Raw genomic sequence first — 12,266 nt, 5'->3', positions numbered from 1 at the left:
TCTGAGCTTGTTCCAGAAGGGAGGAGGGTGGAAGGAGGGGGAAAAACGCAGGCCAAGCATCTGCGACTAGAACAATGAAGGGAAGTTTTCTTCTCATTCAAATCTTACCAATGAAATAAACTTGGAGGGTCAGCACAAGACAATTTTTTTTTTCTTGGCTGTGCTATTGAAAAAACCTCATCAGATATTTTGAGACACTTAAGCGAAATGATATTTTATTGGTAGTTTCTTTAATTTTTTTCTTTATTCAATTAGTGACACATGCTTGTGACAAGTGAAACCTTCCAGTACCTGACATAAAAGGCAAAGAGGACTCGCTTTTCCTGGTCTTCTATCACCAACACATACCGTCTGAGGTAACACGCCATTGGCTGCTTTTCTCTGCCTCTTCCCCGTTTATATATATATATGTGTGTATATATATATATATATATTTGTGTGTGTATACATACATTTAAAAGAATATATACAAAAAAACTAATTTAAAAATTGGACAAAGGACTTAAATAGCTATTTCTCCAAAAAAGATATACAAATGACCAATAAGCACATTAAACGATGCTCAACATCACTAACCATTAGGGAAATGCAAATCAAAGATATCACAATGAGATGCCACTTCACACCCACTAGGAGAGCTATTATTAAAAAAAGAAAAAGAAAAAAAATAGAAAAGAAGTATTGTTGAAGATGTAGAGAAACTGGAAACTTTACACACTGATGGTGCAGCCACTATGGAAAATAGTATACTTCCTCAAAAAATTAAACAGAATTACCACATGATCCAACAATTCCACTTCTGAGTATATACCCCAAAGAATTGGAAACAGAGACTTGAACAGATGTTTGCATACCCATGTTCATAGCAACAGTATTTACAATAGCTAAAGAGTGGAAGCAACCCAAATGTCCATTGATGTGTGAGTGGATAAACAAAATGTGGTATATACATACAATGGAATATTATTCAGCCTTAAAAAGGAAGAAAATTCTGACACATGCTACAGTATAGTTGAACCTATAAGACATTATGCTAAGTGATCTAAGGCAGCCATAATACTGTATGATTCCACTTATATGAGGTACCTAGAGGAGTCAAAGTCACAGAGAAAGGAGGGTAGAAGGATGGTTGCCTGGGGCTGAGGGGAGGTGAGAGTGGGAAGCTAGTGTTAAATGGGTACAGAGTTTCAATTTGGGAAGAGGAAAAAGATCAAGAGATGGATAGTGGTAATGGTTGCACAGCAATGTGAATATACTTAATGCCATAAAACTGTACATGTTAAAGAGGTAAATTTTATGTGTATTTTAACACAATAAAAATTTTTAGATAAATATACATTTATATATATATGTACAGGAGTTCTTCTGTATACACAGATGTTTTGTATGTAGATGTACAGGGATTTTGTTTTTGCTCTTGATTGCTTACTTTTGCTAAAAGAATTATGCTACACACGTATTCCTTATGTAACAAACCCCAAACCTTAATGGTATAAAGCAACCGTTTAATTATGCTTCGAATTAAGGATTCTATGGATCAGGAATTTGACCTGGGCAGAGAAGGGACAGCTGTCTCTTCTCCATGGTGTCTGAGGCCTCCTCCGGGAAGACTCAAAGGCTGGAGCAGGAATCATCTGGAGGCTTCTTCACTTGACTGTCCTGCCGTTGCCGTTGGATCCTCACTTGGGCTGTTGACCAGAACGTCCACATGTGGGCTGTCCGCCTGGGCTGCTCCTTTGAGCTTCCTCATAGCATGACAGCTGAATTCCAAGGGCAGCATTCCAAGAGAGCAGAGCAGAGTACACGGCTTTTTACAGCATAGCCCCAAAAGTCACATTGCATCGTTTGGTATACTCAGTTGGTTGATGGAGGGGCGATGCCATTGTGCCCTCTTTGGAAAATACAACCTGCCATAGCACAATGATTCGTCTTCTACCTGCTTTTACAATATCTCATTGACAATCCCTAAAGGTCAGTAAAGATGTAATTTTTCCATTTTTCTCATTTCTTTATAATGACAAAATTACTTTGAATTCTAAAAGTAATATAAGTATAGGAACAAAACTTGGAAAACATAAAAATCTATTCACAATTCCCCCCCTTCAACCAATCATGGTAATCATTTTTAGATTTTTTATTCCATAATTTCCTCATAATGTTTATAGAGTTTATGTTTGTTTTTTAAAATTTCCCCTTAGCACATAAGCCCCCAAATTCACATCTCAGCATTTTCTTCTTTATTTTTCTTGTGTGGACAAAGCAAAAATAAGAGTAGGGTACACCACGGGATAAGGTCTTCAGGTAGGAACTTGCTTAGCCTAACCCTACTGACAACTACTAGGGAAAATCACATCAAGGCTTCAAGTCTTCCATCTTCTTTCTAAGGAGCATAAAGCAGAGACATAACACACTAACTCCGGAAAAGTAATGTCATGAGTGAGCTGTGCCTTCTGCCACGCTTCTGTAAGGAGCAGGTGACTGACCTCAGTGTGGAATACCATCTGGTGACCTTTCACTGTTTTCTGCTACAAAGGCTTGGCTTTGGGGTTTCAACAAAATACGTGGATCTAGCAAGTAAAGTTCGGCAGAGCCTGTGTCTCCCAAACTCAACTCCAAACTATCGCTGGTTTTCATTGGCCTGCTTCATAAAGCTAAATGGATTCAATTTTTTAAAAGCTGGGCTTTACTCCGTGATCATTTCTCTTTTAAAAATGTCAATATTGGGAATTCCCTGGTGGTCCAGTGGTTAGGACTTGGCATTTTCACTGCCGTGGCCCAGGTTCAATCCCTGGTCAGGGAACTAAGATCTCACAAGCCACACAGCCAAAATAAAGGAATAAATAAATAAAATAAAAATAAAAATGTCAATATTTTATAACATAATTCTGAACATAGATTTTCTTAGCCTTCCTAATTAGCAAAGTAAAAAGTTGGCGAATCTAAACTTAGTTTCAATCATCTGACTGATCTGTGACATCCCAAATTCTGAGAAACACTGATCCAGTCTCCTTATGAAGAGCCTTTGGGTTTGATGTACGTTATTTGTCAAAAGGGATTATACTCTGAGGTTGGGGAAAAAAACTGCTTGACATGGGAAGAGGATGCAAAACTCTGGGCTCTGCTTGTGATGGTCCAGTTGTGTGGCCTTGAGCACGTCATTTATGCTCAGAGCCTCTTCAGCCATCAAATCCAGTCCACAACGCTGGCCTTCTCCTCCACAGAGCAAGCGGGGGTGAAAGGCTTAATTGTGGAAAGTGTAGAGAGCTGTGTAAGTGCTGAGTATCTTATTGCTGCATCCTCGGAGCTTTCCCTCACAAAGGCTGCTCAGTGGGTCCTGTAATAGCCGGTGAAAAACGTGAGGAGGGACATCCCAAGTATTTCCCTGGGAGTTCCTAATTTTAATGAGAACAATATTCTCTAATTAAAATGGCGCCACAGAAATTTTTTTAAAACAAATTGCCATCTAATTTCCCTTTGATCTGTTTTTTCCACTTGGGTTGCAAGGTTTTACAGAATTTTCCCCAAACGCTTGGAGTTCGCAGTAATTTTATTTCATTCTGATTAAACTTCAAAGGAGAAAACACCAAGCCACCAGAACAAGCTCAGCTTTTTTCCACTTCATTTATTCAATAAGCATTCTCGGGGCATCTGCAACGTGCCTGACATTGTGCTGAGTGTTGCAGATACAAAGATGAATAAGTACAACTCAGCCCTTGCCCTCGCTGGGTTCAGTGTTTCCAGGACCTGATCAAGCCACAAGCAAAACATTGTAATGCAATGGGATGACAGTAGAAACACCACCACACAGCCATCTTCTGTAGGGTCTTGTGGGAGCAAAGTGGTGGCCCTGGCTGAGCTGACACTTTAAATGAAACTTAAAGTGACTAAAATTTAATCAAAAGAGGGCATGAAGGACATCCCAGGCAGAAGAGACAACAGGTCCAAGGGTGGGAAATGGCATGGCCTCTGGTGTATGTGCACGTATGTATGTGATGCATGTCCATGTATATGTATATGTATGCATCCATGTATGTGTGCATCCCTGTGTTTGTGTGTGTGTGATTGTGTTTCCAGACTAGGAAAGGGCTGGAGTAGGTATCATCAGGAGACTCTACTGCATGGCGTGGGGACAGGCAAGTTAACCTTAAACAAGTTGGCAGCAGCCTGTATTCACTGTGGGTCTCCGGGAAGGAGATTCAAAAATTTGCTTTAGACAACCTAGAAAGAAGAATAAAACACTCCTACATGGAATGTTAAATTAAATTTGACTTTAATGCATGTTTTGAACACACACCTGTTGGAGGCTCTGCAGACACCAGCGCCGACCCTGGAAAGAAGGACCCGAATTCTCCTGTAGAGGCGACGCGGAGGCGCGATCCAGGGCTGCTCAAGCCTTGATGTCCACGTGAATCACTGGAGATCTTGTCAAGATGCAGATTCTGACTCAGTGTCCTGGATTCTGTATTTCCATCCAGCTCCCAGGTGATGCGAGTGCTGCTGGTCCACGGAGCACACTTTGAGTAGCGAGATCAAATGCACTTGTTGCCTGATGGCCTGCCAACCTAGACCTGCCACAGGGGATTCACTGCCCTCAGCTCAGCGCAGAGACCCCCAGAGGACCGTGTTCAGATCCTCCCTGCAACCGGGCACAGGGGCCCATCCAGCCGGAGTCCAGGCCCTCTGGTCTGAGAGACCACAGACCTAGAACTGAAGGGTGGAAGTGGGGAGGAAGGAGGCAGAAATGGTGAGATGGGGCTGGCACTTGCTCAGAAAACAGGCCCGGAGTGCTCCTGTGACAGGAATTAAGTGAGACACTAGGGCCACAAGAAAAGGAAGCAGGAGCTCAGACAAGGGCCCAGGCAGAGCCTCAGTGTCAGGGCAGTGAACACTGACCATGTGCCAGGGACTGTCTTCATGCTTTACACAGACGTCACATTCATCTTCACCCAAAGCCCTTGCAAAGCAGACCGTAAATCCCTGCTCACAGATGAGGCACTTGAAGTGCGGAGCAGTTCAGTGAATCACCCGACCACCCAGCAGGCACACGGTGGAGCCACAGCTCACACCCAGCTCTGCAGGATCTGAAAGCCCAGGTCTTCCAGGGACCACACACTGCCTGCTTTAACGATGGACGAGATCCAGTCCCTGTGCCTGGGCCTGAGGGGCCCTAGGCTAGGGTCTTTCGATATCTGAATCCAAAAGCAAGTGATGTCAGCCATGAGTGTCAGGCCAGGAGGAAGCAGGTCAAGGGAAGTCGGCATCTGAAGAAGACCTGGTATCTGGAACTGGACCACCCTTGGACAAAGAGGCCCAGCCCTCCTGGTCCTGAAGGAGATCTGCCTTCATGTAGGCCAGCCGGGGGTCCAACATGGCCCTCATGGTCTTGGTATGTGCAGACGTAGACAAACTGGTTAGTGGGCATCTTAAAGCCATCTTGGATAGAAATCTTGGCGGAAATGGAATATGTACCTGAGAAGAAGGAAGACAGACCACTAAATGGGAAGGACTGTCGTCCGACAAATTGTCCTGAACATAGTGATCAGTAATTGGGAGCTGCTGTTACTATTATTACTGTAGTTATGGGGTGCTCTTTCTGTGCATTGCTGCAGAACCAGCCAGCGATATACTAGGAACATTCTCAGGCATAATTAGATATGAAATATTCCCAGGAAACCAAAGTCTAAAGGAGTCCAGCCAGGTAGCTAAACAAACCAGCTGAAGCTTCATGCTGTATGAGGGAGGGGCATGCACCCCCCAACGTTTTGTAGTCACTAATATTCAGATATCAGGATGCAGTTTGCACGTGGTCACTGCTTATGCCCACTGCTTCCTCCTCGTTGGGCTATCATAGTTCAAAAATTGTATTTCTAAATGCCAGGAGCCTTCCTATAGAAAGAGCCTCAGACTGGAGCTGAAAGACCCACTCTCCTCCTCACTGACACTCTCTCTTTCTCTTTACCCTCGAAATGGAGATGACTGCACCTGTGCTACCTGCCTCAGGACCAAAGGAGATGCAGTGAGTAGAGGAGGTAAAGACTGCCGAGCCCTACACACAGAGAAGCTGTGATATTACCCTGACGATGTCTTGCCATTCTATTCTAATTTGGGAATGAATTCTTTATTAATGTTATTATTGTTCTAATATCCTCTCTGTTTCTTCTAAACTGCCTCTATCCTTTGAGGAACAAGGTAGCATTTACTAACATACATATATCCATAAAAGTCTACATGGAACCTAAAAACAAACTTATAGGTAGATCTTATGTATAGATCTAAATACACCTAATATGTATATAGACATATGTATGTATATATATACAGACATATATATGTGTATATATACAGCTATATATACACACACACATATATATATATATATATAATTTTTCTTCTGTACTAAACTCAGAGGACTACTTGTTAAAGCAGGTGAGACATCTGCACAATTAGTTTAAAAGATTATTATTTAAAAATGGAAATAGCTTGGAGCAGATGACTGGAAATCATTCCTCACTGCAACTCAAATGGAGGAAGCTGTCTAATTCTTGGAAATTTAGACATTCTTCTAGTAATTTAGCACAAAAATGGGCCTGACTCAATCTGTTCTTCACATTTTGGTAATTTAAAAGGACATAACAGAATTTTATTTTAATGGTAATTGCAAACTCATGCAGAAAATGTAAATGCACATTTCATGATTAGCTTACAGCATAAACTATGGCTTCTATTAATGTATTCCAATTTGTAATTCTTTTCACAGTATGAGATTTGAAAGCTGTGATTAAAATTAATTAGGTTAAGTAAAGTTTATCCCCCCCTGAGCACTGCTATTGGGAAAAAGCAAGAGGAAAATGCGAACTACATCTGGCTCTGCAGGAAGCTGTGTCTTCACACGAAGTAGGCTGACTTCTCTTCTCCCCACAGAGGTTGCATGCTGCTTATTTGGCATATCTCAAGCACCATGTAGCTCCTCAAGGAGCTGACTGAACCATTAAACTATTCTCTGCTGGCTCACAAAACCACATAGGCTGACTACCTCATCTTCAAATAAGGATATTAGGTAGATCCATTGATTGTTTAAACACAATACATCTTGGGGGAAAAACACATACATCTGGTAAACCTAAGGTAATGTGGACACCCAGAACTGAGCACCATAATTGCGTGAAAGAGGTGCCAAATGAGGGAACAATAATAAAGATAATAACTAATCCACAATTGTACAGAGCCCTCTGCTTTGCACAGAATTGTCTTGAATATTACCTCACTTGATCTCGTCAACAATCCTGACAAGAAATCCTTACTGTTGTCCCATTTCACAGATGAGGGTACTGAGGTTAAGTGAGGTACCCAGGATCAAAGTGTGCTGGAGAACAGACCCAGGTCTTCTGAATTCCCATCCTGCACTCCCTTCTATGGCTCAGCTCTACAGCTACTGAAAACAAAACTAAACTTTTAACCTATACCTTGTCTATGTTTTCACAATGGGTTGAAATTCATTACCAAGTTTCCTAGGACATGAACTAAGGCAAAGTTTAACAACTCTGGAATGGTGTTGTACATCCCGGTAAGCAGAGCATAAATCTGGAGGGCCAAGACAAGACAGAGTGAAAAGCTGGCCCAGCGACACTCTTCTTATTGAAGATCTTGGTTAGAGTTCTCCAGTCTTCCCTAACTGTCCTTTTGCTTAATACCCAGCCACTCATGCCACCCCTGGCTCCTCTTGTTTCCTTTGGCACAATGGGGTCCCAACTCTGGTCCAGCCTGGGAAATACAGGTGTGGATGACACACGCCCCGCCTCTGGCTTTGCCTGACCCATGCCCTGAGTCATGATGGACCCTCATCTCCTGTGACTCATTCTTCCTGGCTCTCCACACTGCCTGATCTGGCTTCTTCCAGGGAGGACTAGATGGTCCTATCTGTTAACTTGTGATGATGTGTATTAACATGCCACTGAGAAAGTCCTTCCCTGGGTAGTTTAAATGACACCTCCTCCAGTGTAGTGAAGAGAAGAGTAGCTTTCAAGTATGGAAAAATGGGTTTCATTCATAGTTCTGCTGAGGCCCTTGAGTGAAGCATTTAATCTCTCCTCTGTTTTTTGGTTTTGTTTTGTTTTTTTGTGGTACGCGGGCCTCTCACTGTTGTGGCCTCTCCCATTGAGGAGCACAGGCTCCGGACGCACAGGCTCAGCGGCCATGGCTCACGGGCCCAGCCGCTCTGCGGCATGTGGGATCTTCTCGGACCGGGGCACGAACCCGCGTCCCCTGCATCGGCAGGCGGATTCTCAACCACTGCGCCACCAGGGAAGCCCCTCTCCTGTGTTTTTAAAATCAGTGCTTTTGTCTACCAGCACTATCTGATAGAAATTCTGTGATAATGGAAATGTTCTACTTCTGTGCTTTAGATATGGTAGCCGCTAGCCACAAGTGGCCATTAAGCCCTTGAAATATGGCTAGTGCCAGTGAGAAACCATCTTTTAAAATTTCTTATTTAACTTTAATTAGTTTCAATTTATATAGCCACATGTGGCTAGTGGCTGCAGTGTTGGACAAAGAAAGTCCATGACCTCTTCAGCCTCCTTCATCACTAGAGCTCTATATAAAATAAAATCTAAAGGTGAGAATCTCTAGCTCATATGATAGTAGATAGTGGGAAAGAGGGGAGAGTGGATGTAGACCTAGTAATGACCCTTATATCCAGCCGCATGGAAAACTACAAGCTCCCGGAGATTAGACACAAAATAAATCTTGGCTTTTAAGGTGGAGGATGGTGTAAGAAAACGTTTTCTCTATTGCCAGTTGAGTTTGGGCCGAGGAAGCCCAGTTCAACGTTCAGACGTAGGAAGTTCCTACTACAGACATCTGGTGTGGTGTATCTGCTAAAATATCAACAAGTGAGCAGGGATGAGTCTTCAGAACCGTTTGCTTACAGAGCCTCCCAGCCTTCCCCACCAGGGAAGCCCTAGATTTTTTAATATATATATTTGTAAATATTCCCTATGAGCACAAAACACTTGATACGTTTCTAAAATTAGCTAATGCACTTCCCTGGCGGTCCAGTGGTTAAGACTCCATGCTTCCACTGCAGGGGGGTCGGGTTCGATCCCTGGTCGGGGGGACCTAAGATCCCACGTGCTGCATGGTGTGGCCAAAAACATAAATTAAAAAATAATTTTAAAAATTAGCTGAAAGTGTGTTTACAGACTATTAACTCTCAGCGGGAATTCTGAAACTATCACTTAAATACATCTCCCAAATTTTGTGTCTCAGGAAATTGGTGCATTGTGGGGTAAAATTCTGGGTTAATTGCTGCCGAGTCAAGGAGAAAACCTGCACAGAGGACAAGGCCAGGTGAGCATTGCTTGATATTCTTAAGGCAGCTGATTCAAGGGAACAACCCCACATGCTGAAACCAAGGAGTCTCCAGAAACAAAGGATATTTCCCTGAAATTCAGGAATTAAATGAAGGATTGATGTTTTACATGATAGTTCAATTAAAAAAACAAACAGCCTGTGCTTAGAAGTTGGAGAACACAGTTGGGGTCTGGGGGAGGTGGGCGTCCTCCAGGCTGGAGGCCGGGTGGATCCCTGTTAAATGGAGGGAATATCTTTGTTCTCAGACCTTCCCCTTCCCCACACAAAAATGTCCATATTCCATCATAGAACCATGGAAGTCAGAGGTCAGGAGATCTTGGGGAGTGTTTTGTCCAGCCCCTCCATTTCACAGCAAGAAAACAGAAGTTCAGAGGCTCACATAGACTATGAGCAGGGATTCCCAGCTCTGTCCGGCCTTCGGCCAACCTGACAAACTAATCCTGCTTGATGTAACCCCTCCCGGTCCAGGAAATCTTCAGCTGTGGGAGAAACCCTTCAGCAAACCCCGAATGCTGCTGTTTGGGTCCTGCTTTCCCACTTCCCAGTCAGCAGAGCCGGACTGACTTGGACAAGGAGGTAGAGGTTACAGTTTCCAACTTTGAGGTCAAACATCACATTTCCACAAGTTTCTAGAACTGGCAACTCTGAGCAAATTACTTAACTTCACTAAGCTTTTGTTTCCTTTTTAAATAATACAATCAACTCATAATGCTTTTGTGAGGAACAAATGGCACAGCAGTAAAGCCTTTATAAAGATTAAGCACTCCATAAATGTCAACTTATTTTATATTGCTATCAAAAGTTGACTATTGTGAACTTGTACAATTAGTCTGGGGCTTTAGAAGCAGGCCGACTCTACTTCTGGGGCCTTGAGGGCATGACCTAACCTCTCCTAGCTCAGCTTCCCTCTGCAGTGCGGGGCGCACACGTGTCTCTCAGGATGGCTTTGGGGATTAAATGGCACAATGTATGTGCATGAACAAGTAGCGCTTGTGTCTAGTAGCTGCTGGAGAGCTGCTCCTCTTTACTTCAGCAAATCATGACAAGAGTCCTCTCAGGAGAGTCAGAAGATGCTGTAACACAAAGCAAGAAAGCTACTGGCCTCTGTGTCCAGGGTTCTCACCGTGCATGGCCGCGGTCTTCTGAGATGCCTGATGAGGAAGGTGTAATTTGCGAAGAGAATCATGGTTCCTCATCATGCCTGACTCCGCTCCTGGCAGAGGTCTCCTCCATCTCTGCGTTCATGACGGGGCTTCAGGAGAGGGTCCACCTCATATGTCCTATTTCTATTTCAAAGTTTGGGAGATGTATTTAAGTGATAGTTTCAAAATCTTTCCTGAGAGTTGAGTCTGTGAACATACTTGTAGCTAATTTTAAAAACTTTTCAAGTGTTTTGTGCTCATAGGGAATATTTACAAATATATTTAAAAAAACCTAAGCCCGTGGGGCTGCACCCACTCCAGGGCATAGGCGTGATGATATATACATTATATTTTAATTTCTCATCCTTTTAAAATATCTGTCTTTGTGAAAGTCCTATAATATACATGATGTATTAATACAGTAGTGCATATATATACTGAAATCAATATTCATAGTGAGGTGTGTGCTTAAAATGATTTTACAGATAGGGGTGCCTCATCATCAAGTTTGGAGACCTCTGCCCTAGAGGTCAGCTGGGGATGCAGGACACACAGTGAGGCCCAGCCAGCCCCTCAGAAGATGAGGCGTAGGGGGCTGAGCTAGGGGAGCCCATTCAGGTGTGCAGAATCTCAGATGCCTGGAGAATTTCAGAGATCAGAGAAGGGCTGAGCAGGGCAGGAAGTGGTTCTGAGGAGGCCTCCACCCAGGTCAGGCAGGAAGGCCCAGGGCCAGGGCCAGGGCTGAGGCTGGGGAACAAGCAGAACCCTCTGCTTGTATCTGCCTGGGGAGCCATCACTCGGTGTAAATGCAGCATGACCTGTGGGGTGTCAACCCACCTCAGGGTGTGTGTTGTCCTCTGAATGAAGTTTTCTCCTGGTAAATGTGAATGGCAGGGGTCTCCCTTGACTCATTTCATTGTTAACTGTCCCATAAGCACATCAGGGCTGGATCTTTCCCATTTTTTGTTTTTGTTTGGTTTTTGTGTGCTTTCTATTTTCAGCACTGCTAAGGGAGAGGGGTCCTCCACTTCCTGGGGGAGAAGAGGGGTTGGCTGATTCGTTTTACTGAAACAGGGGTGTGGGCATTGGAGTGCAGAGACGCAGAATCCCAGGGAAGCAGGAGCAGGATGCTAGAGAGGGGAGAACACCATATGGTTTATAAAGGGGCTTCACACTCAGACCTCACAGCCGCCTAAACCCTGGGTATTGTTAGATTCCATTTTTCTAAGAGAAAATGGAAGATTTAAGCCACTTCCCCAAAGTTGAACAGTGAACTAGTGACTCAAATGAGCCTTTAGACTCCTAGGCTGGTGCTTTTGCCCCTACCTTGAATCTCACAGCGTTTCAGTGCTTTGGTCGGGGTGATCAAATTAAATCAAATTAAATTAGGAAATTGGGTTGTAAATCTGTGAATAAAATGTTCAACTTATAAAATTTCTGTGAGGAGGATGTTGGTTCTTGGTGATCATTGCCCAGGTGGGTCTGTCTGTGGGTCCAGAATCCTTCCCAGACTGAGTCTTGCTTTTTGTAACCACTAGGTGGCAGTGCAAGCACAGCCTTCCAGGGTCCGCTTCCCAATGACGATCCAGGGCGGTGACAAGCGGAGTTTCCTACACCAGGCCAGGATGAGTCATCCCACAACTCCTGTGTCGTGGTATCAGTTTCAGTGTGTCTGATTATCTGGAGTTTTCTCTGTGCTCTCCAACCTCACCAGAGGCTGCTCTATCTGCATAGACATACCTGCTGTGGGAC

At 43.7% G+C, this 12,266-nt stretch overlaps 1 non-coding gene across 1 annotated transcript; it reads left to right on the top strand.

Moving 5' to 3' along the window:
* Nucleotides 1-2,728: 2,728 nt before the first annotated feature.
* TRNAE-UUC (transfer RNA glutamic acid (anticodon UUC)) lies at nt 2,729-2,800 on the top strand. The gene has a single exon. It is a non-coding gene; the product is annotated as a tRNA-Glu (tRNA).
* The last annotated feature ends 9,466 nt before the right edge of the window (nt 2,801-12,266 follow it).

Source organism: Physeter macrocephalus, unplaced genomic scaffold (genome assembly GCF_002837175.3).
Source record: "Physeter macrocephalus isolate SW-GA unplaced genomic scaffold, ASM283717v5 random_1641, whole genome shotgun sequence".
Classification (NCBI taxonomy): Eukaryota; Metazoa; Chordata; class Mammalia; order Artiodactyla; family Physeteridae; genus Physeter; species Physeter macrocephalus.
This window is presented reverse-complemented; position numbering and strand designations above follow the sequence as displayed.